The 26,899-nt window shown below is 40.6% G+C and overlaps 1 protein-coding gene across 1 annotated transcript in view; it reads right to left on the reverse strand.

Moving 5' to 3' along the window:
• Positions 1-26,110, reverse strand: part of LOC121377561 — a 42,493-nt gene extending 16,383 nt beyond the window's left edge. The window contains exon 1 of the mRNA XM_041505608.1: positions 25,963-26,110. The gene's annotated coding sequence lies outside the window, so the exon portion shown is untranslated. The remainder of the gene's footprint in view (positions 1-25,962) is intronic.
• Between the last annotated feature and the right edge of the window lie 789 nt (positions 26,111-26,899).

Below are 26,899 nucleotides of genomic sequence, written 5' to 3' on the forward strand. Positions count from 1 at the left end.
GTATAAATAAGGCGTTCCCTGTGGGACGGACTATAGCATTCTAGGTTTGCGACTCATGTTTTAACTTTGTAACTGTGTGATTTAAAAGGGTGATAAATTAAGCTACACGACACTGAACAATAAATGCCTCTAACTCATTGTGTTCACCGAGTTTGATATAGTGAGTGTCTGAAAAATTGTGCCCGATGTCACCAATACAGAGGCCATTATTCATTTTAATATGTATCCTTGTGTCCACTTGAGGTTCAAGCACGCTGTTCTGGACACTTGTTTTGACTACCAGGTAAGCGGCGTATCTAGAACGCATGCTAATGGTTGGATAAAGGTTTTATATTTCCACACTCACTGAACTTTGATTTGTGACCGGTACTGAGATACGAACGGATGGGTCATACCTGTAGAAATTAAAGGTACACAGTCCTTTAAAAATGGCTTATGGTACATCTTGTTGAAACAATTTCTTTCTTAAGTGTGTTCGTTTCTGTTCAACTCAGGTCCTGTTTTACGAAGCTAGGATCACCTTAAGTGCATAGTTAAGGCAATACGGATAGTAGTGTTATACTTCCACACTCAGAGAACTTTGGTTTGTGATCGGGACTGAGATACGAACGTATGGGTCTTACCTGTAGAAATTAAAGGTACAAAAGAAAAAGACATGTTTTATTTAAAGACACACTCAACACATTTTATTTACGGTTATATGGTTAAGAACAGATATTTAGAGAGTAAACCCGCTGTCGCCACTTCAAGGGCTACTCTTTCCGATTAGCAGCAAGGGATCTTTTATATGCACCATCCCACAGACAGGATAGTACATACCACGGCCTTTGTTACACCAGTTGTGGAGCACTGGCTGGAACGAGAAATAGCCCAATGGGTCCACCGACGGGGATCGATCCCAGACTGACCGCGCATCAAGCGAACGCTTTACCACTGGACTACGTCCCGCCCATTAAAGGTACAAAGTAATTTTAAAATATCCCGTGGTGTTTCTTGATGAAGCAGAGTTTCTTTTTAAAGGCTGTTCATTTCTGTACAGCTGGGTACCTGTTTTACGAAGCGATCTTAGCGCTAAGCGGGGCCGCATTTAGACCTTGGGGGGCGGGGGGGGGGGGGGGGGGTCCCGGAGCTCTTCAGGTTCGGGGGCCCCTCAACATAGAAATTAAACTACATGACAAATAAAAAAAATAACTAATTTTATAATTATTACATTTTGTTGGGGGGGGGTGTCTCTGGCAGGGGGGCCCGGGACAATTGCCCTCTTTGCCCCCTTTGCTCCCTTATAAATCCGGCACTGGCGCTAAGATTACCGTATAATACTTAGCACTAAGATCACCTCATAACACTTGGCGCTAAGATCACCTTATAACACTTAGCGCTAAGATCACCTTTTAACACTTAGCGCTAAGATCACCTTATAACTCTTAGCGCTAAGATCACCTTATAACACTTAGCGCTAAGATCACCTTATAACTCTTACGCTAAGATCGACTTACAACACTTAGCGCTAAGATCGTCTTATAACACTTAGCGCTAAGATCGCCTTACAACACTTAGCGCTAAGATCGCCTTATAACACTTAGGGCTAAGATCGCCTTATAACACTTAGCGCTAAGATCGCCTTATAACATAACGCCAAGATCACATTAAATTCATAAGGTAGCTATACACTTAAGGTCTCACTACACAGATCACTTCCGTGTGAGAGTTGATTGATGACGGTCCACTATAGTTCCTAATTGTGACAAAAGTTATGGTTCATATATTGACTTCTTGGAAATGGCGAAGAATTAAAACAATATGTATGTTTAATGGTAAGCCTTCTGGCTGTATTTTGCCCATGTTATTTTGTAATATTATCCATTGACCTTTTGGGACATGGGTGTATAGCGCAAGAGAGTGAATCGGTTAATGAACCACCTGTTCGGACCGGTACTACAGCCCGATACAGTCATATATATGCTTATATAATGTATGTTCGCAATGGTGAATGTTGTTAGTGCCAATGAGAACCCGTTATATTGGCAATCTTCATTTGAAGTTGGGCAAGTTAACATGGGTTTCAATGGTAGATGACTTCTGTGTAGTGAGACCTAAGGTGAGTTTAACAAAAAACGTAACTCCAGTAGTAGGAGAGCTCACCCGACATTATGTTCTTGGATTGCGCGGCTGAACTGGATCATTTCCCGTCCAAACTAGTGCTTTACGACTGGTATATCAAAGGCTGTTGTATGTGATATCAGATTGCATATTTATGAGAAACCACGTGCAAAAATACCTGTTGTTTTTAAACAATAGCAAGATTACAAGCAAAGAATTAGGATTTTTTTTTATTTGGGCCCGTAGCATAGTGTAAACAAAACGCCTCTCCTTTTATATAATACAAATTAATTACTCGATAAAAATAGGGGGCCGAGTCCCTTTAGGTTCCCGCATATTAGCATCTGGACTAAACTATATGTATGTATGTATGTATGTATGTATGTATATATGTATATATATATATATATATATATATATATATATATATATATATATATATATATATGTCGGTAGTGGGTTTCGTTTCTCGATTTTCCCATAAGTGTTATATCATGAGCTGTTTTTTTTAAATAAAATATTTTTCCTTCTTTTAAAAAATCTCTTGAACCAAGACAAAATAGATTAGGTCAAGGCCGTAAGCTAATGGACAACCAATCAAAAAGGTGGGACGAACATGTGGATGAATTTTTTTTCGTTCAGTGGAGCGACTGAGTGTAATTCCATCTGCACCGTTAGACTTCAGTATTGGGAATATACAGCAAACACAAAACACCAGGACCAGTCAAATGAAATAAAGGCAAGAGCCGCTACTTCATCATATAAGAATCAATAACATTCAGCTTGGTGTACTATATAAAATAGAAGAAAAAAAGACACACAAGCAGAGTTCCCAACCTAATGATTAGCGTATAGAAAGTATTATTGCAGATTCACAAAAAGATCGTTTACTTTGCCATGAGCTCTGTAGGCAGTTCACACATATAGTTGTGTAGAACATACTATTCCGTATGCAAATAATTGTTTATTGCTGTAATATTGACAGGGTTCGAAACGAAAACACGAAATTGGCACGCAAATATCTCTCTCCGCCTTTTTGGTGTTGTTGATTGTATGAATTGTGTTTTGTTTGGTATTGCCAGTTTGCGGTTTAATTAGTAGCGGCGTGAGTGGTCGCTTTGTGGCGGGGACGCGTATATGATAAAACGTACCTTTTGTTTAATTGTGGATGGTGGTGTAATACACACACAGATTCAATGAAGTCGCTGACGTACAAACAGACGTCGTGGTTAATAATGAAAATATATGAAACGAATGCAATAGACTATAGTTCCAAACTACGGACGTCATGATTACATTTCATTGAACAATAAAGGTATAGAGTGTATGTAGTTCTCTGCCAAAACTCCTTCACCCCATCCACCCCTCAAATCCAGCACTGACCATGCTTTTACTCCCCATAGGTGTATGGGGCGGCACTTTAGAAGCTGGTTGCCATAAAATCGAAACACGTCCAGGCGCGGTGCTGGTTGTGATGATAGTGGTGGTGTTGGCATAAGCGTACTAGACGGGGGGGGGGGGTAACGGGGGCGACTGCCCCCATAGTGCTGGAGCAAATCCGCAAATTCTGGCAAAAATTATAGAGATATTCTTGCAAAATGTGCTAACCTGAGACATTTTTATCATCTATTTCCATCATTGTACCTGGAAAAATAATTGTAATCCATGGGGAAAATGCGCAATCCTATATAGCTGTTTGGCGGTAATGCAGATTCGGACATGTTCGTTTAATTTGGGCAAAAATCAGCCTGCCTGCCCCAAAAAATGGCAGCCTGTACGCCTATGGGTGTTGGTGGTGGAGATCATGATGATGATGATGATGATGGTGGTGATGATGTTGATGATGGTGATGATGATGATTATAATAATTATTATTCTGATTCTGATTCTGATTCTGATTCTGATGCTGATAATGGTGATGACAGTAGTATAGTGGTATGTAACCTGAAGAACGAAAGTGCCTGAAAAATGGGACTATTAAAAACGCGGACTGGAAATCGAGAGCGTATAGAAGTCGTATTTCAGTGGCAGTTAGTTACTGTGGTAACAACAAAAAGTTAAAGTTAAGTTAAATTCAAAATGTTTTTGTTTTACGACATCTCTAAAACAATTATCGACTGTTGGATGTCAAATATTTGGTAATTTTTATAAGTAGTCTTAGAGAGGAAACCCGCAACATGTGTCCATTAATAGCAAGGAATATTTTATATGCTCCAACCCCACAGACATGATAGCACATACCGCGGCCTTTGATATACCAGTCGTGGTGAGAAATCGCCAATGAGTCCACCAACCTGGATCGATCCTAGACCGACTGCGCAGCAGGCGAGCGCTTTACTACTGGGATACGTCCCGGCTTAGTGGTAACAACAAACAGGCAATTAGTGTGGCCGCTATGGACTCCTAACTCTCGTAGACATAAATCACAAACCCCCGCTCTTGACTTTTCGCGATGTTATCAATAAATTCATATTCATGCTTTGTAACCTGTGGTTATTGACGTAAGGGTTACATGTTTACACAAACTCTAATTAACACAGCTATTTCTGGGAGACTGACATTATCAGATTGGGAGGGAATTATTTTTTTTTTTTTTTTATGTACCGAAAGCAAAGCAATCTCGGTTGATCCTTGTATATGGTAGAAGATGGTCGGTAGATTTACAAACGCGTAACGTTACAATAGTAACATATACATGTTTTACAGGTTCTAATAGACGAAATCAATTCCTATTGCCGATAATGTTAACGTTTACTAATAAAACTGATATAAGCAGTAACAAGTGTGGCACCTCACATCTAATCTATCTGCAAGAAAATGGGGGGTCACATACCATTTAAGAGATTTAATTACTAGTAATGTTTTTAATAGCAACCGTCATTTTTGCTGAAAATTGCAGTTCCATTTTTTTTTTTGGGGGGGGGGGGTACACCGCATTAGTTTCAACCTCAGGTATATACTGCATAACAACTGTATAACAAATAAAAGTGTATTTATTTATTGTCAATGGATAATAGTATTTGCACAAATAATCAATGTCACATATTACTACCAATCACATCCACAGCTGCCTTTACTCCGTAAACATTCGGTGCACCTCGAACTTTAACACGGAACTCTCTTCTTTGGTACTATGCAACCTTTACACACGTGTACTCAAAATTATTGAGCCGACTTTACAAAGCCTGTTTATGACTTAGACGCGTGTAACTACATACCTTTACAACGCTTAAACACCCGCGTTTAAGAAAAAAATGGCTTCGTAAATTTGGAGACCTCATCTAGAAACTTTAAAAAGGCTAGCAGCCACAATGGCTTCATCCATTAAAACGTAATGTAGATTTTATTTTTACTTTCTATTGGAAACGACTGTTTACGTCCAGTGGCAACACATTTCAATTTTGATATTAGTGTTAATTATTATGCAATGCTTACCTTGGAATCGAGTAAGTAGTAACTAATGTAACAAACATAGCAAAATATTGCACTTGTAACTTGATAACGTGCCTTAAAACTTTGAGATAATTTCTTTTTTAACTTCTCTAAGAGTCTATGACTCATAAATTTAATTTTAAATAAACAAAACTAAACTCTTTTAGCTTTTTCGTTTATACAAATTATCTAATCTACTCACAGAAGACTTGTCGTTACTGATAAAAGTCAAATATCTCAGAGATATGATCCTAATCACGTGGCCGAAATAATGGAGTGTTTTCCAAACAACTGACGCCAAATTCCGAAGATATTTGTGAGCGTGTTATGGCAATATTAGACTGCCCACTCCACTTGGCCTATTAGACTCAGTTTTATCTAGTTTTGCTACGTGACCAACAGACGGGGTGTTATGCAGATAATAACTGTCCCACGTTTATTTCAGGTGTTGTAGAGGTATTTATTAAATCTTGTAAGACAAAAATGTAATGGCTATCATTGAACGTCAAAAGCGTCTGACATTTGTTTGTTGTTGCCAGTTTTAAAGCGACAGACTCTAGTTTTTAAACACTGAGGAATATTTTTCACTATTAGAGCCCTTCTTGATAACCGAAATCTATATAAAACCACAACTGAAATCTACATTACTTAGATTGTGTTGTTTAGATTTTGAATTTTTGTACATCCAAAGTGTTTCTGGTCATTCTGGTGTTTTTAATATCACAAAATACGTTTTTCGTATTTTTAAAAACGCACGTGCGTCTGAGAAGTAATAGTTATGGAGTCGAGTTCTAGTCTGTCTTAAGGGTATATCCAATCTAATTAAAATTAGCCCCACTATTACATGTAGATCAAACAGCAGCCCGTTGGAGCTCATGTTCAGTTGACCTTTCATTCGACCAATCAAAACCTTACTTGCAAAATCATGCCAGTGGTTTGATGATGATGATGATGATAACTAGTTTAACGTGCCCATATACCACTAGGGTTTCGAACACGCCCATCCCGAGTCCGACCTCCGATAAGATCGGTGGCCTGACTCGGGATGGAGGGGGGGGGGGGGTTGAAAATGGGCAGAATTTTGAAAATAGCAATTAGTAAAAAAGTTAATAGAATAAAAAAAATAAAAAAAAATAAAAAGGTTACAAGCCAAAAATAAAAAGAATTGACTGCTCGGCCGAATATTTACATAATTTGGAGCATTTTAGAAGGACAGTCCAAAACTAAATAAGAGAAAGAAGAGAGGATCGGACTATTTAATAATATTAAAAAAAGAAGAAGTAATTTCGACATAAAATTTTGAACGCAGATCTAAAAGTTTAAAGTCCGATCGATATGTCCACGCGAGTGGCCTCGTTAAGGCCGTTTGGGTGCACAGCTTAAAGGGACGAGATGGGTTGCATACCGTCAAGAAAACCCCTAGATTGACAGTCGATAGACGTTGAAGGTTTAGTGCTGTGCTGAAATAGATCTTGAGAAGCCGGATCCGTCTGAACGAGAGAGAGATTATCAGACTAGGGTATAGTCCAGTCGTCATGGGTTGGTATAGTGGTGCGGACGGGCCCGACTCCGGAGGATACGAGATGGTATCACTATAAAGCAAGGTAAAGTCTAGAAAAAGAGTAGTAGGGGCCGACCCCGCTTCCTATTTCTTCTTAGAGTGGGGCGGTCAATCTTCCAGTGCTGCTAGGACAGGCTCGGACATGTAGAGACTAAACGCGAACAACCGTGGCGTTCTGCAGAATGGCCGTCATACAAGTCACGAAAAAAAAACAAGTCGACAGTCAGACGGAGAAATGACGTGGAGGCAAGGAATCTCGCTAAAAAAGAATCCATCCAGGTGGTGCAGACTGTCGAAACGAGAAGCGTTCCAGCGTTCAATCAGTTCCAATGGCCGCATACATCCCAGTAGTAAACTTCATTTCGCTGACAAAAACAACGAAATGAAGGACCCCCAAGTCGAGCACACGAAAGCACGTGCAGTGTGCACAAGCGAAACAAACACGTCTTAACGCGTGGAGCTCCAGACTGGGAATGGGTGGTTTGAAAAGAATTTGAAAACATTCGGGATTATGCCGAGGGTACACGAAATGATTCGGGTGAATTACGAAGTATGCCGGAAACTAATTGCAATATAAAATTCGTTTCAAGACGAAAAAAACACCCCGTGATGGTATAGCCATAAAATCTGTTTATACTAGTATACAATCCAAAGTTTATTACTGCACTTTTCCTCCTGTTTTTTCAATATTGAAATAGACCAACAAGTTCGCCTATTGCATAAATAGTCTCGCCCGATATTTTTAGAATTTGTATGCTCCCGAATAACGCTATAAATGGCGAAGTGTAATTGGTTGATATTTAAATTGTTATTTATAGATGAAATGTCACATGGACATGGCAGTCCATGCAATGCTGTTAGATCTACTGGCTAGACCCAGTAGAGCTAATTTTAATCAGATTGGGGTATATCACCATGTCAACGTCACAGACTCTTGTTTTACTCTGTTGTAACTTTATCCATATGTGTTACATGTTTGTAGATTAACAAAACTTTGTGTCCATTTTCACGGGTTGAAACTAGGGTATGTGACTTTAACGTGGCAGTACCCCAAATCGTATCTCATCGGGTTCAATGTTGGAAGTGGCCACAGACCACAAATCGTTATGCTATAATATGTTTCTATATAGCATTATTGCCTATAGGATTTTTTAAATTATTAATATCAGTATGCCCGTGGATTTTTAAAAGCATCTTTGCCTGCCTGGAAGCAATATATTCTGAAAAAGACAACAGAAGTTGTCTAGCTCTTTCTCCCAGGATATTGATGTAAACAGACACACCCACTAGACCTGGCCGGAGTACACCCATTTTACACAAAAAAGTACTACATTTGCATGGGATGGAATTACCTCAAAGAAGTCTTTAATGTTAACAAGTTATACAGGTTTGCAAACTACAGTTGTCTGCTCTCTTCGTTCTAATGATTGCCACTTCAAAGCTGTCTGCCATGAAATAATCACAAACTGCAGACTCCTTGTGCGGATATATTTTCGGATTTTTTATCAGCCAAATTGGAAGACAACTGTAATTAGAATGAAATGTTTTATTTAACGACGCACTCAACACATTATATTTACGGTTATATGGCGTCAGACATATGGTTTTAAGCAATCTAATTAAAATTAGCTCCACTATTACATGTGGATCTAACACCAGCCAGTTGGAGCTCATGTCCACCAATCAAAACCTTACTTGCAGAATCCTGCCAGTGATTTAACATTAACAACACTGCGTAGTCCCCAATGTCCAGGTAACATTTCGTCTGTAAATAATAATTTAAATATTGACCAATCACACTTCGCCTTTTATAACGTTATTTGGGAGCATACAAATTCTAAAAATATCGGGCGAGTCTATTTTAGTGACCGCAGTACAGCGAACCATACCAATACGTACGGGATGGGTTATCAGTCTTCAATTTTACATTAAAAATTATTTATTTATTTATAAAAAACCCAAACCTAAATCAATCTTCAGTTTTACATTACAAATTATTTATTTTATAAAATAAAACATGTTTTAAGGCATTCGTAATTCACACAAACATGTCGTATACCCTCAGGATAATTCGGAATGTTTTCAAATTATTTTTAAATCACTGGCAGGATTCTGCAAGTAAGGTTTTGATTGGTGGACATGAGCTCCAACTGGCTGGTGTTAGATCCACATGTAATAGTGGAGCTAATTTTAATTAGATTGGGTTTTAAGGACCACACAGATATTGAGAGAGGAAACCCGCTGTCGCCACTTCATGGGCTACTCTTTTCGATTAGCAGCAAGAGATCTTTTATATGCACCATCCCACAGACAGGGTACTACATGCCACGGCCTTTGAGTACCAGTCGTGGTGCACTGGCTGGAACGAGACATAGCCCAATGGGCCTACCGACGGGGATCGATCCCACACTGACCGCGCATCGAGCGAGCGCTGTACCATCGGGCTACGTCCCGTCCCACAGTGGCCAAATGCGCCCAACTTTTAACTTTTAACTGATGCTACCAGTCCTGTTATTGTGGACACATGTGACAGTCTTTGTTGTCGTATAATGTTGTTTTATCTGGCCAGTAATTCCCTGTAATTTAATTGTAACTAGTGGTAATGCATCACTTATCATTGTACTTGAAACATGCGGGGTCCAACGAAAAACTCTAGGATGACAATTTGTGTGCGGAACTAAAAGTTCTGAAGCTAGTAGATTAACCCTCAATTTTAGCTGGTTTACTTTAAAGCCGCAGACTCTAGTTTCAACCCGTAAAAATGGACACCAAGTTTAGTTAAATCTACAAACCTGTAACACATCTGGATAAGGTTACAACAGAGCGGAATAAGATTCTGTGACGTTGACATGGTGAAATACCTTTAAAACAGATTAGAACTCGACTCCATAACCGTTTTGACCGGCCTCGGTGGCGTCGTGGTTAGGCCATCGGTCTACAGGCTGGTAGGTACTGGGTTCGGATCCCAGTCGAGGCATGGGATTTTTAATCCAGATACCGACTCCAAACCATGAGTGAGTGTTTCGCAAGGTTCAATGGGTAGGTGTAAACCACTTGCACCGACCAGTGATCCATAACTGGTTCAACAAAGGCCATGGTTTGTGCTATCCTGCCTGTGGGAAGCGCAAATAAAAGATCCCTTGCTGCTAATCGGAAAGAGTAGCCCATGTAGTGGCGACAGCGGGTTTCCTCTCAAAATCTGTGTGGTCCTTAACCATATGTCTGACGCCATATAACAGTAAATAAAATATGTTGAGTGCGTCGTTAAATAAAACATTTCTTTCTTTCTTTCCATAACCGTTTCTTCTCAGACGCACGTGCGTTTTTCAAAAATATGAAACACGCGTTTTGTGATATTGAAACCACCATGGTTGACCAGAAACACTTCGGATGTACGGAAATGGATAATCTAAACAATAAAATCTTAATAATGACTGATTTCAGGGTTATCAAAAATATAGTGAAAAATATGCCTTAGTGTTTAAAAACTAGGGTCTGTCGCTTTAAGGGTGATGGGTGGGAATATTTATAGCCATGGTGTACATTTTTATTGAAACGTTGCGTGTACACACAGACAGACAAACAGATAAACAGATAGACAGGGATAAGTAGCTGTCCATGCATGCATAGCTCGAATTTAATTTGATGTCACCACGCCCTCGAGTCTAATAGTAGAATAATAAAATAAATAAATATAGTTTCTTATGGGGTCATAAATGTATTTGAAGTGTTTATTACAACATAGCAAGAGGTTGATCATTATAACTGTTTTGTATTTGACTCGTCTGAAGAAAGGAATGTTAGTTTAACGTCACCCCAGCACTTTGTTGATTCAACAGTTAACTACCTAAGATAATATTATGTGGAATACGATGTTGGCGCACATCACGAAAAGTTAGTTTTGTGTAAGGACTCCACTAGAGCACGTTGATTTATTAGTCACGGGTTACTGGGTGTCAAACATTTGGTAATTTCGACATCAAGTCTTAGAGATGAAACCCGTTATATTTTTGCATTATTAGCAAGGAATCCTTTCTATGCACCACTCCACAGACAGAATATTACATACAGTTACCACGGACTTTGATATATCAGTCGTGATGCACTGGCTGGAGCGAAAAATAGTCCAATGAACCCACCGACGGGGATCGATCCCAGACCGACCGCACATCTAACGAGCGCTTTACCACTGGGCTACAGCCCCGTGACATCACGAAGGCTATAGGTTATTTTCTGGGGAGGAAAAAGGGGTGTCTTTCCCCGGAATAAACATTACAAAAGCAATCTGTGTTTTTAAAGTCACATGCCATCATCAAAAATCAGTAGGGCCTGTCGTTGTATATACATGGTAAAGGATTCTTCAAATGTTTTGCCTGCCATGGGAACTGAACTCATAAGTGTACGAGACGGGAGAAGGGGAGTAAGCCCCACCCCCACCCCGTGCTGGAACAAAACCTCAATTTCAGGCAAAAATTATAGAGATATTCGGGGGGAAATGTGCTAACCTGAGACCTTTTTGCCAAGTATATCAATCATTCTACCCTCAAACTTAGTTGTAATCCATGTAAAAATGCGTAGTGATTCGTGTGTAACCCTATATAGCTGTATACTAGTAATACTAATATGAATAAATGTTGTTATCCAGATTCGGTCATTTTCGTTTAATTCGGGCAAAAGCCACCTACAAAAATGGGAAAAAAATAATAACTGAAATTGTTTGCCTGCCATGGGAACAGAACTCGAAATAATTAAAACGCCATGAGTTGAACCACATGCTATGTATGTTATTATGAGTCAACGAAGTCGCCTTTATGAATTCATCCAGTTACAAACGACACCCAAATTGGACAGCGAGAGGAATGATAAAATGTAATTAAATATATTAATGAGGTGTTGATAATTACGTCCATTAATACAGGTGATAATTACACGAAACTGTCCGTATAGAAGTGCATCCTTGTAGTCGTTTTGTTTTTCCCACGGCCATTGTGTGTATCTAATCCAAAACAGAAATATCGTTTTTGATAGTAGTACCTTGAACTAAAAGATCATGTACAATGGCCGTTTTCCACAACAGCGATTCTTGGTGTGGCGCAGGCGCGGTTTTGGTGAAGAACGTGGAAAACGGACTCATCAAAATAATGGCAAATTGGCAGTCAGATGCCGAGATAGTGATTATCCTATTTTCGGGCCTTTCCATAGTGTGCGGTGTTAATTACTGGAAACACTGCCATTGATAACCATAGACACGATTTTATTAATGCGTTGGTTATTCGCGCACAACGCTTAATGCTAGGCTAAGACTATCAACTGCCACTTTCTGCTGTCACGACTTCTACGACTGTCCAGTTGTTTATAGTATAAGCGCTTTTTCAATTTCTACGACGATCGTCGTATCCGATTCAAAAACTGAATCGGGCCCGACATGTGTTGCTAGTCTTAGCGCGCATACAACTTAACCCGACTCCTAGTTGTTAGGGCCTAGCCTGAACGCACCCGTCGTTAGTAGTGAGTTGGGGAACTTGCAACGCAACCGTCGAGTTGGCCAACTTTCTGATGGACAGTTGGTAGTCTGAGCCTAGTATATAACAAAACAAAAAAATAGTAATAAAATAAAGTTAAAAAACAAAAAATAATAAAATTTAACAAAATTTAAAAACAACAATCTGATTAAAATCAGCTTCACTGTGTCTTTAATTACCAGTGTATAGGAGTTGATTTTAATCAGATTGGAAAAACAACAACAATAAACAACAACGACAAACAATAACGACAAACAACAAACAATAACAAACACATAAATTTGTCACGGTGAGAACAGACAGGTATCTGTTTCATGAGTAATTAAATCACGCCACCCGTGAATGTTCCGTGTTTATAATACAGTAAATGGAACAACCAAATGTTTTACCTGAATTTTCGAGGCGCTATATGCATACAAGCTAGGTCTAGATGGAATTCGGCAAAAGTAAAACCTAGCTTATTGGACGGCAGTAGGTTTCCTCCCTCACTATTCCAGACCAAATGTCGAAATAACCATGTTTGATATAAAATAGTCGTCGTTTAAAATGTTCTTAAGTATCGGTAAAATAATGTATTGTTGTTGTTGTTGTTGTTGTTGTTGTTTTCTTTTAATTTTTGTTTTTGTTGTTTTTGGTTGTTGTTGTTTTTATTGGGGGGTTTTTGTGTTGTGGTTGTTTTTTCTGGGGGTGGGTAGAGGTGTTTATGTGTAGGGGTTTTCTGACTATTTTTTCATTCACATAGGCGTACGGGCTTCCATTTTTGTAGAGGGAAGGCTGTTTTTTTCCGAATTAAACAAAATTGTCCGAATCTGGACAACAACGTTTTTTCCTATTAACATTACTGCCACACAACTACATGTACATAATGGGGCTGCAAACGAATCACTACGCATTTCCCCATAGATTACAACTAATTTTGCGAGCAGAATGATGGAAATACATGGTAAACGAATCACTACGCATTTTCCCATAGATTACAACTAATTTTGCGAGCAGAATGATGGAAATACATGGTAAACAAGCCTCAGGTTAGCACAGTTTGCCCGAATTTGAGGATTTGCTCCAGCACTAGGGGGATGGGGGGGGGGGGGGGGGGGGGGGATTATATTAATGATGAAAGTTATTATTACAATTAATTTTATTGACAATTATTTATTATTTATGCCACACACTATACATAAATGTGTGTATTAGAGAGACAGAATATTACGTGTCAACTAACTAAAATCTCGGCTATAATTTGTAATGAAAATAAGAAGAAAAATAAATGGCGATCGAGTCAAACATTTTATATATATATATTGTCTGCATAAAAATAAATGCTATTTTATTGCCGTCTTCATTTTGTGTATTATTTACGGCAAACCCCGAATCGTCTATTTTATAGATTTTTCATCACACTCCCTCCGAATGTGTCGTTAATATTTAAACAAATAATCACAGAGAGTCGAACTAGAGAAGAAGAAAAAAGTAACAATAGTTAATAATGCATGTTCGATTATTCGAAAACTGTTTTGCTCATTTCGTCGAGGAAATGGACGTTGATCAATAGCAACCTTTCTTCTTGTCCTTTCTGGATCCAGTTATTACGTTGATTAACCCAGTTACATAACGGCGCTGTTAGTCGGGTGTGAAAAGGGTGGCAGCGAGAACTCAGGTAGGGGGAAATTAAGAAAAAAATGTGATCTTGCGAATATTAGAATAACAAAAGACATTAGTTGGTCGGCAATTACTATTTCAAAAAAGAAACAAGGAAGAAACTACGGCGGCGGATCCAGGATTTTGTAAAGGGGGTGTCACAAAATTTTATAAAAAAAAAAAGCAATTTGAGTCGAGCTCATAGAAGGGAGAGAGATCTGTGGGGTGTTCGGGGTCGTGTTAGCAGAAAAAGCTCAAAATAGAGATGCTCATAGAAGGGAGAGAGATCTGTGGGGTGTTCGGGGTCGTGTTAGTAGAAAAACCTCAAAATAGAGATTCTCATAGAAGGGAGAGAGATATGTGGGGTGTTCGGGGTCGTGTTAGCAGAAAAACCTCAAAATAGAAATTCTCATAGAAGGGAGAGAGATCTGTGGGGTGTTCGGGGTCGTGTTAGTAGAAAAACCTCAAAATAGAGATTCTCAGAGATGCGCTTTCAGGTCAATTTATTGTATACTGTAGATGTTGACGGCGGGACGTAGCCGAGTGGTAAATCGTTCGCTTGATGCGCGGTCGGTCAAAGATCGATCCCCGTCGGTGGACCCATTGAGCTATTTCTCGTTCCAGCCTGGTGTAACAAAGGTCGTGGTATGTATTATCGTGTCTGTGGAATGGTGCATATAAAAGATCCCTTGCTGCTAATCAAAAGGAGTAGCCCATGAAGTGGCGACAGCGGGTTTCCTCTCTCAATATCTGTGTGGTCCTTAACCCTATGTCTGACGCCATATAACCGTAAATAAAATGTGTTGAGTGCGTCGTTAAATAAAACATTTCTTTCTTTCTTTGTAGAGGTTGATTTAAAAAAAACAGTAATTAAAAAGGGTACTTCATAAGGTCGTGGTGGAGTACTGGGACCCGTGTTACCCCTAGGGATCCACACGTGAACTAGTGGTGATAGGGGTGTACGATATAGCTCAGTGGTAGATCGCTCGACCGAGGTGCGATCAGTACTGGGACCCGTGTTACCCCTAGGGATCCACACGTGAACTAGTGGTGATAGGGGTGTACGATATAGCTCAGTGGTAGATCGCTCGACCGAGGTGCGATCAGTACTGGGACGATATAGCCCGCTCGACTGAGGTTACCCCTAGGGATCCACACGTGAACTAGTGGTGATAGGGGTGTACGATATAGCTCAGTGGTAGATCGCTCGACCGAGGTGCGATCAGTACTGGGACCCGTGTTACCCCTAGGGATCCACACGTGAACTAGTGGTGATAGGGGTGTACGATATAGCTCAGTGGTAGATCGCTCGATCGAGGTGCGATCAGTACTGGGACCCATGTTATCCCTAGGGATCCACACGTGAACTAGTGGTGATAGGGGTGTACGATATAGCTCAGTGGTAGATCGCTCGACCGAGGTGCGATGAGTACTGGGACCCGTGTTATCCCTAGGGATCCACACGTGAACTAGTGGTGATAGGGGTGTACGATATAGCTCAGTGGTAGATCGCTCGACCGAGGTGCGATCAGTACTGGGACCCATGTTATCCCTAGGAATCCACACGTGAACTAGTGGTGATAGGGGTGTACGATATAGCTCAGTGGTAGATCGCTCGACCGAGGTGCGATCAGTACTGGGACCCATGTTATCCCTAGGGATCCACACGTGAACTAGTGGTGATAGGGGTGTACGATATAGCTCAGTGGTAGATCGCTCGACCGAGGTGCGATCAGTACTGGGACCCATGTTACCCCTAGGAATCCACACGTGAACTAGTGGTGATAGGGGTGTACGATATAGCTCAGTGGTAGATCGCTGGACCGAGGTGCGATGGGTAGCAGGATTGATCGCCCTCGGTGGTCTCGCGTTTTTTCTCGTGGTATGTACTGTTCTGGCTGTCTATATAATTGGAATGTACATATAAGAATTCCCTTGTTGCTCTATCGTTAGGAGAAACATATGTTACGACAGGGGGTTTCCTCTCCTGTGTCCAAATGTCGAATTGATCATATATTAGACACCAAATAGAGCTCTTAGTTTAATATGTGCTGAGGTGTCGTTAAAACAAACATTCCTTTCTTTTCTTGTGTGGTACTATGATTGTAACGTTTACGCTGCTATCTCGCCGCAGCAGCCCATTACATCTTCAAATGCAAAATACAAACACAACTGCTGTTTTAATAAATTTGTTTTGGTTATCAACGAATATCTTCAACTACCTACGCACAGCTCATAAATCTCATCCCTATTTATAATTAATTTTAAACAGTTAAACAGTATTATTTTTGTAACCACCTTTCACTGTTGAAAAATACTTACAGGAAATCGAAGAATTGTCAAGTTCGGTACGAAAATAGAAGTGCGTCGATGACATGTTCTGAATGTCACGGTAGCCTTCTTTTGGTGATCCATGGGAACGACACCACTTCGATATGTCCATCTGTTTCATGATTATAGAGTTTTGTGCATGTACAGACATTTCCTTTCGGTTTCCACGCTAATGCTGATGCATAGCTTCTGTACTCTGACTTAAGTGACCGGCCTCGGTGGCCATCGGTCTACAGGCTGGTAGGTACTGGGTTCGGATCCCAGTCGAGGCATGGGATTTTTAATCCAGATACCAACTCCAAACCCTGAGTGAGTGCTCCGCAAGGCTCAATAGGTAGGTGTAAACTACTTGAACCGACCAGTGATCCATAACTGGTTCAACAAAGGCCATGGTTTGTGCTATCCTGCCTGTGGGAAGCACAACTAAAAGATCCCTTGCTGCCTGTCGTAAAAGAGTAACCTATATAGCTACAGCGGGTTTCCTCTAAAAACAGTGTCAGAATGACCATATGTTCTCCTAGGATAGTTTCCTTACTAGGATTCTGAGCCTCTCCAGCCCAGTTTTGATTTTGGAGTTTGCTTCTCCTTGACAGTTGTCAGTTGTCTTTCTTGACTCACGTCGTCTGTCTGTCCGGTCCATATTAGTCTAGTCTCTACCCTTTGACCAGTCCAGCTTGGGTGACCCTACCAGGAGCTGATGCTCCAGCTGACATAGTTCTCCGAGTCATTGAGACATGCAAGCTACCTCACCACGTCACGGAATGGACCATGAGATAGGGTCAGAGGCTTGACGAGTTATCAAGACATGCAAGCTACCTCACCACGTCAAGGAATGGACCATGAGATAGGGTCAGAGGCTTGACGAGTCATTGAGACATGCAAGCTACCTCACCACGTCAAGGAATGGACCATGAGATAGGGTCAGAGGCTTGACGAGTCATTGAGACATGCAAGCTACCTCACCACGTCAAGGAATGGACCATGAGATAGGGTCAGAGGCTTGACGAGTCATTGAGACATGCAAGCTACCTCACCACGTCAAGGAATGGACCATGAGATAGAACCACGCGCCAAACTGGCGAACTTTATTTTAATATGACGACAGGGTTCCATGTAATGATTGATACTTTATTGCAAAATAACTGGGTTTCAGAACTGTTATAGATAATGTGGCGAAATTTTCGACTCACCCAGAGTTAGCCTTGAGTAAACAAAGAAACAATTTTTTTTAAAAGTGATATGCCTTTAATTTTACTCAGAACAATGAATACTGCTATGCCTGCCATTAGTAAAATGTAAATATGTGACAGGACTCGCTGTGAAAAAGTATTGTTTTGTCTGGCCAGTGAATGCCGGTAATTTGATTGTCAGCTGATGTCACTGTACTAGGTACTATTCTTTGAAAGGTGTAAGGAAGGAAGGAAGGAAGGAAATGTTTTATTTAACGACGCACTCAACACATTTTATTTACGGTTATATGGCGTCAGACATATGGTTAAGGACCACACATATATTGAGAGAGGAAACCCGATTAGCAGCAACGGATCTTTTATATGCAGCATCCCACAGACAGGATAGCGCATATCACGGCCTTTGATGTACCGGTCGTGGTGCATTGGATGGAGCGAGAAATAGCCCAATGGGCCCACTGATGGGGATCGATCCCAGACCGACCGCGCATCAAGCAAGCGCTTTACCACTGGGCTACGTCCCGCCCCTGAAAGGTGTAGGGAGCTACTAAAACTGAGGGCACTACATTTTATAAACAAAACAAACACTATACAAATTAAACCCTGAGATGTATATGCTATTTTTAGCTACTAAAACTGAGGGCACTACATTTTATAAACAAAACAAACACTATACAAATTAAACCCCGCTGAGGGCATTTTAGCTACTACATTTTATAAACAAAACAAACACTATACAAAAACTGAGGGCACTTAAACCCTGAGATGTGTATGCTATTTTCTGGAGTAAAAAAAAAAAAGAAAACAAAGTGAGATTCTCATGAAGGTAACTGCCCCCCCCCCCCCCCCCCCCCCGAGGGTACGGCCCTGTATATAGCTGTTTGGTAGTAATGCTAACTTGAATAAACTTTGTCATCCAGATTCTGGCATTTTCGCTTAATTCGGCAAATATCAGCCCCCCCCCCCCCCCCCCCCCTTTACAAAAATGGTATTCCGTATGACTTTATACAACGGGTGGAGGATATATTATTTGCGCCCACTCATCCCCACCCACACCCGGATGCACATGAGTGCCGATAATTAGCTAATCTGGGTTTCTTTATATTAATGAAAACACTACCCTGTTTAACAAACGCAGAGAACCACAGTGGAGACACATGTATATCAACTATATGTGATTTCATTGCGTTTATTGTAGTTTTATTACCCATAACGACCCTCGCATTCTTGAACACTCATACTTCAAACAGGGGAGCCCGTGAGTCGTTTGTTTACTTGTTTAGTTTATTGTACCTGTTCCAATATAACCAAACACGTACATTTTGCATTAAACACGTTCACATTCTGTTTAAGCTGTCGTAAAACAAAATGTCATGGTCGGATGTTTTCCCCAATCACAAAAGCGGGATCGTCGAAACAACGGAACACGTGTTGCTGCTAAAATAAGAACAAGGATGGCCAACTCGGTTTACTTGTAACGACTTTTCTTTGTAAATGAACTAATAGTTTCCGCAAGGAACATTTAAAAACACGTCTTCCGGCGATCTGAAATGAAGTCAGTGATGTTTTCTAAGAAGTTCTACTTTGACATTCATTTAACGTTAGGCCCAAAATACACAATCTTGATATGGGTCTGGTGTATTTTGACGTTTGCGTCTCTGTCTGTTACATGTTATCAAGATAATTAACTGCGTTCATATCTTTGGATATATATTTGTTTTTCTATAAACATCAACAAACATTGCTTAATATATATCTGTCCTGTTGTTTGTTAAGAAACATGAAACAATAAGGCCCCAACATTGCGCAGCTGCTAATTAAGTTTGGTAGTGTGAAAATATAGCGCATGTTCTATGACGTCTGTTGACAGATCTGTAGCTGACGCCAGTACAGACGCGCCGTGTTTTGTCACATTCGATTGAATGCGTTTCATTTTCGACTGGCATCATACTAGTCAGACCCAGATCCAGACCCAGACCATGGCGCAAAAATCAGTCTAGTGGACGTCCTAAATCGAGAGCGCTCGCCCTGCTTAACATCTGCCAGATACCTCCACGGAGGTGGAGGAGCGGATGTACCAGCATTACCGGTATAGCTCAACCAAGAAAACAATTCCTGGACCCACACTGGACTCTTGACAGTCTCTATCCTGTCTGTTCCCCTCGACATGTCAGAATTACCAAATGTTTGACATCCAATAGCCGATTATTAATAAATCAATGTGCTCTAGTGGTGTAGATAAGCAAAACAAACTGTTTTAATGCTATGGTAACACCTACAGATTACTTGCGTGTGATGACCTGAAAGATTCGGATCCAGACTATGAAATTTTTATAAACCCGGGCCCAGGTTCTATATCTGATTTTGTCTATACTAATAGAGGATTTAATTGCCTTGCCTTGAATATCATACGTGCAATTTATTATTTATTACTTTGCAAATTAATTTCTGCCCATCCTGTTTGTTGATGGTCCTTGGCGTTTGTAGATACAGGCGAGAGAGAGAGAGAGAGAGAGAGAGAGAAGGGAATTCTGGGAAAAGAGGGAACGGCCACTTCTAATACAATTCAGTGTTGTGGAAAATTTCTAGAAATTTCATAAGGAGTTTCAGTCAAAGAACTAAAAATCTCAGGATTTGTTAAAAAGTAGAACCTCAAGAAATTCTGAAAAAGGGAATGTGGCGTTTAGTCAAAGATCAAAAACTATCAGGATTGTTTTTCTCCAGCAGAACCTTAAGAAACTGTCCCATAGTATAATGTTTTAAGACACCAATACCTGGAGGTCCCTTCATCACCGAAAATTTTACTCACTCACTCACTCACTCTCTCTCTTTCTCTCTCTCTCTCTCTCTCTCTCTCTCTCTCTCTCTCTCTCTCTCTCTCTCTCTCTCTCTCTCTCTCTCTCTCTCTCTCTCTCTCTCTCTCTCTCTCTCTCTCTCTCTCTCTCTCTCTCTCCGGGAAAGTCTATACGGTATAAAATACTATTGCTGCTTTTCTGTTGCGGTAACTACACCCTACTCCCCCTTCCCCTGCCGCTAGTTACGGTCCTGTTATTTATTTCTGAGAGGACGGAATGGAGAAGACGTCCGTTTAATAATTATTTTATAACAAAGAAATGAAATAAAATCTCACTGCGTACACATTAGGTGTTGCTCTTCGGCGTGTCGTAAATCACGGAATATTAACTGCGGTACTGTAATATAATAGGGGTCAGGGTCTGAGTCGAGTTCAGTCGGTAGAGCGCTCATGCGAGGTGCTTGGGTGGAAAGATCGAACCCGATCGGTGGACCCATCCTCTGGGTCTTTTCTGTTCCAGTCAGTGTCTCATGATTGGTATTTCAAAAGCCGTGGTATGTGCTGTCCTGTCTATGAAAATGTGCATTAAAAAGATCCCTTGCTGTTAGTGTAAAAAAAAAAATGTAGCAGGTTTCCTCTGAAGACTACGAGTCATAACTACCAAATGTTTGATATCCAATAGCCAATGATTAATTAACAATGTGCTCTAGTGGTGTCGATAAACTAAACATTGTAATATAATACGATACACGGGGCGGGACGTAGCCCAATGGTAAAGCGCACGCCTGATCGATCCCCGTCGGTGGTCCATTGGGCTGTTTCTCGTTCCAGCCAGAGCACCATGACTGGTATAGCAGGGTGTATACTACCAAATCAAATCCCTTAGACGACAATAGTAACATGTGTGGCTAAAACTCCTACCTGCAACGTATCAACCGACATAAACGCCACAGATATAAATACTACCACCTCACACTCTTAAAGTAAATCAGAAAAAAATGGCGGCCAAGCTGCTCATTTCAGAGATAACAGGTAGCGTCTGTGACTACACTAGTTCCACACAATATTTGAGTACTTTTGTTTACAGGTACCCCACACATGTTCCAAGCACAAGGCTACTTGACACAGTGACACTAGATGAAATAAAATTGCACACATATTTTGTCCATTTGAAACTAATTATTTTTACAACCAACACACTGACATTTATAACCAATCACAGGACTTGTGGTGTTAACCTCTCTATCAAAGTTGGGGTGCATCTCGAACTTTGACCCAGCCGGAAGTTATTTGGTTTAGTACTACCATCAACGGCCTTGATATGCGCTATCCTGTCTGTGGGGTGTTGTATATAAAAGATCCTTTGTTACTAATGGAAACATGTAACGAGTGTTCTCTCTAAGACTATATATCAAAATTACCAAATGTATAATATCTAATAGCCAATTATTAATAAATTAATGTGCTCTAGTGGTGTCGTTAAACAAAAGAAACTTTAACTTTATAATACGACAAATATAATGTAGCATGGCTGGGACAATATTTCAAAATCTTCGATAACCGGCAGTCGGTTTAGGACCTACATAATATTTTCTAGGTAACCGATTGTTTGGTTACGTCAATTATATTTGCAAACGGCTTACACCTACTGGAGATTCGCGTGAATCTAAAGTTGCGTAACTGACACACAAACAATACGATGGTTCGCGTAAAACGTTGTTTCAATTGTCAGGGTGCTTACTCCGTTTTTGTCATGAACGGGTGGATTCTAAAACGGGTAGACAGAACGGTCAAGCAACCGGGCAGCCATCATGCCATGCAGTCCGCAATCAATTCAGTTTTATGCATGGCCCATTGGTCGTGAGATTAAGACTGGGGGGGGGGGGGGGGGGGGGGGGGGGGGGGGGGGGGTGTGTGGGGGGGGGGGGGTCATGTCCTGTCACTTGATACCAATTACGTCCAATTAACGTTTAGGTACGTTGTTCTAAAAAAAAAGGTTTGTTAAAGTTTGTTTTGCTTAACAACACCACTAGAGCACATCGATTAATTAATCATCGGCTATTGGATGTCAAACATTTGGTAATTATGACTCGTAGTCATCAGAGGAATTCGTTACATATTGTTTTCCATTAGCAGCAAGGGATCTTTTATATGGACTATCCCACAGACAGGATAGCACATACCATGGTACGTTGTTCTAGGTGCAATCGTGTATCAGTACTGGCCACATCCAGTAATCATACTTAAACCCAGGACCTGAACACACTAACGGGGTCCCATTTTTTATTTTTGCCCGAATTCAAAGAAAATGCTCGAATCTGGATAACAATATTATTCATATTAGCATTACTACCAAACAGCTGTAAGAATTGCAAACGCATTTTTTTTTTTACGTGAATTACAAATAATATTGCGGTAGATTAATGAAAATACACGGTGAAAAGGTTTCAGGCCAGCTCATTTTACTCGAATATTTCTATCTTTTTTATCTGAATTATTTGAGGATTTGCTCCAGCCATGGGGGTGCAGTTGCCCCCCTACCCCACCCCCACCCCGACTTATGTGAACTAATTACTATATATATAAAACATTACCAAATGTTTGACATCTAATGGCCGATGTATAATAAATGAATGTGTTCTAGTGGTGGCGTTAAACAAAACAAACTTTTAGCTTTTAGAGCCAGTTTTTAAAGTTATTTTAGAGACATATTTTAACACCACCCCCCCACCCCCCCCCCAAAATACAAAAATACAAACACAAATACAAAAACAAAAAACAAACAAACAAACAAACAACAGAAGACATCTTGAGACCAAAGATCGCCTGAACGTGACCTTTAGCTGCGTTTTGAGGCTAGATCTATCTCAGTCCGTAGAGCGCTCGCTTGAGGTGCTTTTTGGTAACAGGATCGAACCTCGTTGCTGAACCCATTCTCGGATTGTTTTTCCCGTTCCACTGCCCCCCCCCCCCCCCCCCCCCCCCCCAACAACATACACACACGAATGCCTTTGAATTGGTTGCACAGTCTGTGGGGAAAATACAAGATCCTTAGTTGCTAATGGAAAACTCTACTGGGTTTCCTTTGTAGCCTACCTGTCAGAATAACCACACGTTTGACATCCAATAGCACCGATGATTAATTAACCAAAGTGCTGTGGGGTCTCCACGAGTACTCGAGTACTCGGGCACGGACTGAGTAGCGAGACCGAGTCCCTTTCACAGGACTCGAGTACCCGTGCAAGGGCTGAGTCTAGCGAGACCGAGTCCCTTTCACAGGACTCGAGTACCCGTGCAAGGACTGAATCTAGCGAGACCGAGTCCCTTTCACAGGACTCGAGTACCCGTGCAAGGACGATCACTCTCATTTTTTTTTTTTTTTTTTTGTAACATTATTTTACCATATGCCGCCGGTTACATCATAATTCATTTCAAGTTATTTTCGTGCTTATATCCAATTAAGGTTCAAGCCCGCTGTCCTGGGCACACACCTCAGCTATCTGGGCTGTCTGTCCAGGATAGTGGGTTAGTTTGTTAGTGCTTAGTGGTTAGTGAGAGAGACGAGGGTTTAGTGGCCTTACACCTACCCACTGAGCCCTTAGGAACTCGCTCTGGGTTGGAGCCGGTACCGGGCTGCGAACCTTGTACCTACCAGCCTGTAGTCCGATGGCTTAACCACGGCGCTATGAGACATGGAGGGAAAACAAAAAGTCGAATGTGTGGAATGCAATACAATGGCATGATTTGACATCCATGTTCAGCACTGGAATTAAGATGCATAATGCTATTTTACTTTATTCCTTAGTCTCATTAGCATCGGGTATTTGGGCCCTAATCGAGTTTGACCTTCAGGTACACGAGTCCAATATTTCGGACTCGTAGAGGCCCTATAATGTGTTCTACTGGTGATGTTAGACAAAACAGATTTCAACTTTAACTACGTTTCCTCAGAGTTGAGGTGACCGGTTTCCGAAGGTTTTTGATAAGACTGTACAAGTCTGCGTACGCTTCAAGTGAATTGCAAATATTGAACCAGCAATGATAATAAAACTAGATATACCGGCCTCGGTGGCGTCGTGGCAGGCCATCGGTCTACAGGCTGGTAGGTACTGGGTTCGGATCCCAGTCGAGGCATGGGATTTTTAATCGAGATACCGACTCCAAACCCTGAGTGAGTGCTCCGCAAGGCTCAATGGGTAGGTGTAAACCACTTGCACCGACCAGTGATCCATAACTGGTTCAACAAAGGCCATGGTTTGTGCTATCCTGCCTGTGGGAAGCGCAAATAAAAGATCCCTTGCTGCCTGTCGTAAAAAGAGTAGCCTATGTGGCGACAGCGGGTTTCCTCTAAAAACAGTGTCAGAATGACCATATGTTTGACGTCCAATAGCCGATGATAAGATAAAAAATCAATGTGCTCTAGCGGCGTCGTTAAATAAAACAAACTTTACTTTTAAAACTAGATAATTCGTCCTGCAGCATTTAGTTGTTACAACAAACAGACGAAGCCCTTCAAAATCTAATCCATTTTTCGCAATGTTACTCAGTGGTTTGTGTGGGGTATGGGTTATGGGGTGTGAGTTTGCAGGCTGTAGCGTTTTAGAAAGCCTAAACTTCTTTAAAGGAATTTTACACATAAAACACGCGCGTTATTGGAGATATTGTGGGAAAGACATTGAGAAAAAAATAGAGATATATATTAAGGGAGAGAAAGAATATGCAGATAGATGGTCCAAAGGAAGGTTCTTGGGGGGATATTTGTCCCGAGAACTGCACATGACAAATAATACAAATTCTTGTTCGAGTTGCAACCCCTCGCCCAATGGAAATTCAGTATCTTCCTGTATGTGAGTTTGTTTTCTATTAGATTATTTCGGTGAATAGCAAAATTGTCTCTTACGAGTTAGTTAGAATATAGGATCAGTTAGCATATAATAGGTATGTTCCCCTCCCCATTACTACAGGTGGCTCGTTGTGTAGATGACTGGTTAATTGTAAATTAAATTATAATCTAACTTTAAACGTTGTAGTACAGCGCGTGGTGGTTCCTTCATTCCTTTATTTATTTGTTTACTGAATATATATAGTTTTTAATAACGAACAAACAAAAACAATGATAATAATACTAAACGTACATAATGAATATATGTTAAAAAGAAAATATAATTCTAAAAATAATATTATTTATATCAATAGAAAAAAATACAGAAAAAAGACAGACAAAAAGAAAGGAAGGATGGTGAAAAAATGAATGAATGAATGAAATTTATTCATTAGTTATTAAACCTCCTCTTCCTTCCTTTTTCTGTGATTTTTTTCATGAATGAATAAGTGAATGAATGAATGAAAAAATAAATGAATGAATGAATGAATGAAGTCAAAATATATATTCACCGAAATCTTGAGAACTTCTTACTAGTGGCATATTCTATAAAACTCCCAGGATCAAAACAACTGCGGGATTCCACGTGTAAATAGCATATACAACAGATACACATGTAACACAGCATCCACGACGTCGACGTGCACTTCACAACACAACCTCGACAACGTCCTCCCTGCGACGGCCTGGCGTTACGAATACTGCCAGATATCTCCGGAGATCAGTTATCAATCGCACGGTCCTCACCTAAACACACCCGCCTCGGGTGTTATTGGCTGAACGTTCGGCAATCTCCGTCGGTGTACGTCAATATTTCATGCCGCTGTGTGTCTGTATGGTCTGATTGACACAATGAAGCCATTCAGACGGTGTGACTGGTCATGCGAAAAGAACAGTAAATGATTAACATACAGGAGTGCTTAATATACAGGAATGGCTTTGCAACGTCCAGTCGTATCCATGTTGGGTGGTACAAAAGTATGAAAGGTGAAACATGGTTTTCTTAGAAAACTGTGGAATTGCTGTACGTTTGAACATGTGTTGTATTTACAGTTTGGGGCGGGACGCAGCCCAGTGGTAAATCACTCGCTTGGTGCGCGGTCGGTTTGGGATCGATCCCCGTCGGTGGGCTCATTTGGGCTATTTCTCTTTCCAGCCAGTGTACCATGACTGGTATATCAAAGACAATGGTAAGTGCTATCCTGTGTGTGGGATGGTGCATATAAAAGATCACTTGCTACTAATGGGAAAAAACGACGCCGGTTAGCCGATGATTAATAAATCAATGTGCTCTAGTTGTGTTGTTACAGAAATACAGTTTCTTGCTTTGAATATAGTTTCTTATATACTTGTTGGCGAGAACATCATTCGTTATTTCTGATAACACATACTGTTAACACATATATGTGTGATAACAATTTAAAGACATACGGCTGGCTGCTCTTAGAT

The sequence above is a fragment of the Gigantopelta aegis genome, chromosome 7, assembly GCF_016097555.1.
Source record: "Gigantopelta aegis isolate Gae_Host chromosome 7, Gae_host_genome, whole genome shotgun sequence".
Lineage (NCBI taxonomy): Eukaryota > Metazoa > Mollusca > Gastropoda > Neomphalida > Peltospiridae > Gigantopelta > Gigantopelta aegis.